Source organism: Sciurus carolinensis, chromosome X, assembly GCF_902686445.1.
Source record: "Sciurus carolinensis chromosome X, mSciCar1.2, whole genome shotgun sequence".
Classification (NCBI taxonomy): domain Eukaryota; kingdom Metazoa; phylum Chordata; class Mammalia; order Rodentia; family Sciuridae; genus Sciurus; species Sciurus carolinensis.
In genome coordinates, this window is record NC_062232.1 from 82,830,535 (window position 1) to 82,837,802 (window position 7,268).

The following is a 7,268-nucleotide window of genomic DNA, read 5'->3' on the forward strand; positions in this document are numbered from 1 at the left end:
AGGAGGTGATGGCCAGCCAAGACAATCAGTCAACCCAGCAGTTTTATCAGTCTCCACAGGCTCAGGACTAATAAGAAAAGAGTTGTTGTGAAGAAAGGAGCCACTGACTGAAACATCCTGGTCAAAACCTGTTGATAGGGGCTGGGGAGATAGCTCAGCTGGTAGAGTGCTTGCCTCGCAAGCACAAGGCCCTGAGTTCGATCCCCAGTACTGCAAAAAAAAAAAAAAAAAAAAAAAAAACCTGTTGATAGAACGTCTACTTTCTCTGCAGAGTAAGATGCAGCCATGGTGGATATTTTTATCTGAAGAAAGAAAAAGCAGATTTTTAGGGGGAAAACTTTCACATATAATGAATGGGGAAAATACTGAGTTAAATGAAGCAAAAACTTTTACAAGTGAAAGAATTTTTTTCTTTTGCCTATCGATAAAACCATTGCACCATTATTTAAAAAAAAAGAAGAGGGCTGAGGATATAGCTCAGTTGGTAGCATGCTTGCCTCACAAGCACAAGGCCCTGGGTTCAATCCCTAGCACCAAAAAAAAAAAAAAAAAAAAAAAGAGGCTTTAAAGTAACACATTTTTGGGACTGGGGATATGGCTCAGCCCCAAAATGGGGCTATGGTAGAGTGCTTGCCTTGCAAGCACAAGGCCCTGGGTTCCAATCCCCAGCACTGCAAAAAAAATTTTAAAAAAATAAAGTAACACATTTTTGTTCAATATAAAACAATTTTCTAACACAGATGTTCAAAGAAGTAAAGACAGTGATTTTCATCTTACCGGAGATGTTCAAGGAAAAATGGACAATTCCTTGGTAGCTATTTTACAGTAGAAATATCATCACCAAATGTATGGTTAATTAAATATCTTTTAAGTATCCTCCAACCTTGAGATCCTGTAATTCAGAAGAGAATGACATATAATCCAGATGAAAATTTATGTTTTATCTAAAGGATTATAAATACCATACTGAAATGGATCCTTGTGCCTGTGGTTGGGTCCCCCATTCCCATATCAGAGTATTAGGAAGTCAATTGCTAAATTGGTGAGCATGGAATTTGGACTAAGACAGTTAGATGATCATAATGGAAAACTTTTCTAAGCTGCTGTAGCAGGATCAGTTGAACTTCTTCAATATAAGATTATACCAGTTACTTCAAAAATATTCATGCCTCAAATCTGGACACACTGACATTTTTTACTGTCATCTCCCTTTTGTGTAAATTATCCAAGAATTGCTTTCTTTCTGTTGGCTTCAGACATACAATAGTCTCCCTCCACCCTGTGTTGTTTCACCAGACTGTCTTAGTGTTTGCATTTCCCAGGTTTATAGATTATTTGACATTGATTAAATTTGAGGTTGACTGCTTCCTGGAGATATCTAGGGAGTATTTAAATGTATCAGTAACTTACCCACAGTCATAACATAGGCTACAGTGTTTTTGAAAGACTTCCTGTAGACGGTTGATCCCACCCATGGAAGATGGATTCTTGTAAGTTGTGAACAAAGAACCCTTCCCTGACTTACCTGTACTATCTTCTTCCTGATCACTTGTCTTGGTCGTCATTTGTCCTAAACTTACCTTTGCAGTTACATTCTTGTACACCTCTTCCAGGAATTAATATGTAACAGATGGTGTTGAATTACTTTTCAGTTTAAACATGTGCTTAGGATACCAAAAAAACTTCTTTAAAAAAATTTTTAAAGAATTTGATGGGAGGCATTTTTAAAAGAAAATTGTAAAAGTACTCATGATGGGAAAAATATGGTACTTTGTTGTACTTATTTTATTGTTTAATTGGAATTCATAGAAGATAGTGTTGGGAAGACATCTTTTTCCTCTTAGATCTTTAGCCTTTAAACATATTATTCTGGCCTTAATAACTGTGTCCAAAGTGAAACATCCCATATAATAAGAGCAATTGATGCATGTGGAATCATTTGAAATCAATTCTTTTCAGTTTGTTGAAGCAGACCTCATCAAACTAGCCAGTCTTAAAGACAACACACTATGATAGAGCTGGGTTTGACCCCCTGTTCCCCACTTGTTATTGATGCTGCCTTGGAAAAGTCTAACTCTTCTAGACTTCAGTTCCTTCATCTGTAACTTAGTGTACTGGATGGATAAAGTATCCAAATAGTAGCCCACATTTTTTATTGGTTCTTTTTGGTTATACATGACAGCAGAATCCATTTTGATATAATTATACATGCATGGAATATATCTCATTCTAGCTAGAGTCCCATTCTTATAAATGTACATGGTGGTGGAATTTACTGTAAGGTTTTCATATATAAACATGGGAAAATTATGTCAGATTCATTCCATTGTCTTTCCTTTGCTTATCCCCCTGCCCTTCCCTCCATTCCCCATTGTTCAATCTACTGCACTTCTATTCTTCCCCTCACTGCCCCCCTTTTCTGTGGTTTAGGTTCCATATATCAGAGAAAACATTATACCTTGGGATTTGGGGGACTGGATTATTTCAGTTAGCATAATATTCTCCAAATTCATCAATTTGCTGGCAAATGTCATAAAGTCATTCTTCTTTATGACAGAGTAATACTCCATTGTGTATATATACACATCTGTTGAAGGGCACCTAGGTCGGTTCCATAGCTTAGCTATTGTGAATTGAGCTGCTATGAACATTCATGTGACTGCATCACTGTAGTATGCTGATTTTAAAGTCCTTTGGGTATATAACAAGCAGTGGGATAACTGAGTCAAATGGTGGTTCCATTCCAAGTTTTCTGAGGAATCTTCATAATGCTTTCCAGAGTGGCTGCACCAATTTGCAGTCCCACCAGCAATGTATGAGTGAAATTTTTCCCCACATCCTTGCCAATATTGGCCTATATTGATAGGTAGAAGTCAAAGTGGTGGTAATGAAGAGGTAGTGAGGCAGTATGGTACAGTGGTAATATCCATCTTCTATGAATTATAAACAATAAAGTAAGCAAAATAAAGTACCACTTTTTCCCTTGTTTTTTAACATGGCAAAGGGGAATGAAGATCATAAACAGACTCCAGAACCAGTCTACCTAGGTTTGAAGTCTGCCTCATTATACTTACCTGCAAAATGGGTTGTTGTGATAATTAAATGAGTTAAAGTATGTAAAGCAATTTGAATAGTACCTGACATATAAAAAGCACTCCATAGCTGCTTGCTGTGATGATGATGATAATGATGGTAATCACTAAGAAAATATAAGCAAGGAGTTGGACTTGGTGGCACATGTCCATAATCCCAGCTACTCAGGAGGATGAGGCAGGAGAATTACAAGTTCCAAAACAGTCACAAAATCTTAGTGAGGCCCCGTCTCAAAATTCAAAAACAAAAAGGGTTGGGGATGTAGCCCAGGGGTAGAGTACCACTAAATTCAGTTCCCAGTACAAGAAGAAGTAGAGGGGGGAGAAGGTGAAGGCAAAGATAAAGAAGAAGAGGAACCAAGTCCAATGTTACTCTTTTACCATTGAAAAAGGAACAGAAACTATAGGTCAGAGGCTATAATTATATAAACTGTAAGATTTTGGAGTCTTCTCTAAAATCTGTTTTATCACTTGTTTTCTCCAGAGTTTCAGATAAATCTTAAAATTAAAAGAGCCTATGTGTTTGGTTTCAATGGCAGCCAAGAAAGTGTGCAGGTGGAGAAACTGTCTCATTCTGAAGCCAGGCTTGGACAGTTACCAAAAGGAGAGAAAAAAGGCTGTGTCCCTGTAGTTGGAAAGAGCAAAGAACATGGGAAGTGGCCCTAGACTTGGAAAGGGGCCTGTGGACTCAGTAGTGGAAATATACATGTGATTCTGTCTTCCTGACTTCCCTCACAGGACTGTGGTGAGCAACAAATGAGCTGATGTGTACAACAGTGCTTTTTAAGCTTCTCAGTGCTACAAACATCACTTGAATAGCACTGAGTACTTTCAGGTTACAACTGCTACATTGAAAGCCTGCACTCAAAAGTGTGTATGTAAAGCTGGGCATGGTAGTATAGTCCTGTAATCCCAGAGACTCAGGAGGATGAGGCAGAAGGATCAAAAGTTTGAGACCAGCCTCAGCAAATTAGCAAGGCCCTCAGCAACTTAGTCAACTCTATCTCAAAATATAAATAAATAAATTTATTTGGGATGTAGCTCAATGTTGAAGTGCCCCTGGGTTCAATCCCCAGTACCCAAAAAAAAAGTTATAAAAAAGCCCCAAAACAAAATTCAGGTCTTGCCTCCTGCCTTTCAGTATGAGGGATCAAACCCAGGGTCTTTCTCACGTTAAGCAAGTGCTCTACCACTGAACTGTATCCCCAACCCTTTTAATATTTTATTTTGAAACAGAGTCTCATTAAGTTGCCCAGGCTGCCCTTGAACTTGTGATCCTCCTGCCTCAGCTTCCAGAGTAACTGAGATTACAGGCGTGGGCCACCATGCCCTGCTGGTCTCACCCTTTCTAACTAATTGAGCAAGTTCCGCCTCTTCCAGGAAGCTTTTTCTGATCATCTCAGTAATTATACCACACCCTCTTCTAATTTTCATAGCAAGAGTTCCTCTTACTTCTTCTGTAGCCTTTGAAATCTTCTGTTATTTACCTTTTTCTGAATGAGTCCTCTCTCATCCTCATTGCCCCTTAAGACAGAACACAAAACTCTCTACATACATTAGGTGTTCAATAAACATTTGTCAAATTGTGATGTGATAAGCAGAACTATGTCTTCCCCAAAATGTTCACATCCTAAGCCCTGGAACCTGTGAAAATGCGACCTTTGGCAAAAGGGAATGTATGTTGAAGGTGGAATTAGGGTGACTAATCAGCTGACCTCAAACTAGGATTATATGAATGGGCCTAATGTGATCATGAGAATCCTTTAAAAATAAAAAAAGGGAGGCAGATAAAGGTCAGAGTGATGTGATATGAGAAAAACACAACCTGCTGTTGCTAACTCTGAGTTAGAGAAAGGTGTCTAGGAGCCAAGGAATGTAGGTAGTCTCAGAAACTGAAAAAGGCAAGGATATGGATTCTCCCCTAGAAATTCCAGGAAGAAATATAGCCTGCCAACACCTTGAGTTTACCCCCAATGAAATCCATTGCACACATTTAACATCCAGAATTGTAAGATAATAAATTTATGCCATTTTTAGCCATCAATTTTGTAGTAATTTGTTGTAGGAGCAATAGAAAACTAGTACAAGCGATAAGAAAGGACTTTGCTGCAACCGTATTTACTACCTCCAAACTTCTGGCTTTATCTGGGACAGTTAGACAAAGCCGCAAGTTGCCAAAGCTAAACCTGACAATCCACAACCTCTACCATGAACATAACAGGCACTATGGGGTAAATGATTTAGAAGTATTTTAGTTGCTTGAAAAGCAGCATGTAAATTATATGCCTTTTAAATAAGAGAAGGAAACTACTTTAAAAAAAACATTTCCCCTCTAGCCGGGTGTGGTGGCAAACACCAGTAATTCCAGCAGCTCAGGAGCCTGAGGCAGGAGGATTGAGAGTTCAAAGCCAGCTTCAGTAACAGTGAGGTGCTAAGCAACTCAGTGAGACCCTGTCTCTAAATAAAATACAAAATAGGGCTGGGGATGTGGCTCAGTGGTTGAGTGCCCCTGAGTTCAACCCCAGTACCAAAAAAAAAAAATTCCCTTCTAATTCAATCCCCTCCTATTATTTCCTCCCCTGTTCCCTTCCCTCTACTGATCTTTCTTCTATTTACTTCTAGTTTTTTTTTTAATTAATATCTTGTGGATATACATGATGGTGGGATTCACTGTGGTGTATTCATATAAAAACATAGGAAACTTAGGTCAGATTCATTCCACTGTCTTTCCCGATCTCATCCCTTCCACCCTTCCCTTCCTTTCCCTTTGCTACTGAACTGATCATTTTTCTATTTTTTATTCCCCCCTTATTTTGGATTAGCTTCCACATATTAGAAAAAACATCCAACCTTTGACTTTTTGGGACTAACAGTGGGATTAATTATGCTATATTCATACATGCACATAATTTACTCCATCTCCTTCCCAGTGCCTTTTCTTTCTCTTCCTTCTTTCCCATCCATTTGCTCTACTCTACTGATCTCCCTTCTTTGGTTGTTATTATTATTATTATTATTATTATTATTATTATTATTAATTAGTGCATTATCATTTTATATATATTGATATATATACATGCAGGATTCATTGTGGTTTATCTGTACTTGGACATAGCAAATAGTATATTTTTTATGATTACAAAAATAGTACAGATTCCCTGTAGAAAACCTTTAAAGTACATGTAAAGCATAAAGAAGAATATGAAAATTATCCTGTGTAATGAAAAAAATTCCCTTTGTTGTATTATAAGCATTCAGCTAATTTTGGGGGAAGGGACCTCTCTCAGAACAGAAAGCAAATATTTACTTCCAGAGAGAATGAGATGAGACTGTCTGAATTTGGTCAATTGAGCTGTCCTTACTATCAAGAAAAAAAAAATTTGATTGTTTAGCATTTGGACTCTGGTTTGGAGCTCTTCACCATGGATCATCAAGGTCTCATGATTAAACAAGCAAATAAACAAAAAAAAAAAAAACACAGAAGAAATAGGTTATGGATACCCTGAAACTCAGGAAAGACTTGGAGTAGGGAAGAGGAAAAAGAAACACTGGATAGATTAGGGGAAATCGTCCAGGTGCTCTAGGGCTCACTCCTAAAATGCCATCTTCACACCTATTAAATGTAGTAAGAGAAGAGTCATGCTGAAGGGCAACAGCTATACCCAGGACCTGTACTTCCTGGTCCTCCAGTCTGCACATGGACAAAAACATGACTGTTCTGCCTCAGTTCTTTATGAGCTAACCATTCTGTGGGAGGGAGCAAAGCCTGGACTTTGATAAGGGTCTTATTGTGGTAAGATACGCATAAAATACATCATTTTTATCACTTAAAAGTGTACAATTTGTGGTATTTTGTACATTCACAATTCTGTGCAATCATTGCCAGTATCTGGTTGCAAAACATTTTCATAAACATAAATGGAAACCCCATGCCCATTAAGAAATTGCTCCCCAATGGGCATGGTGGCACACAACTGTAATCCCAGTGATTGGGAGGCTGAGGCAGGAGGATCATGAGTTCAAAGCCAGCCTCAGCAACTCAGCAAGTCCCTAGGCAACTTAGTGAGATCCTGTCTCTAAATATAAAAAGGGCTGGGAATGTGGCTCAGTGGTTAATTGCCCTGGGTTCAATCCCTGGTACCAAAAAAAAAAAAAAAAAGAAAAGAAAAGAAATTG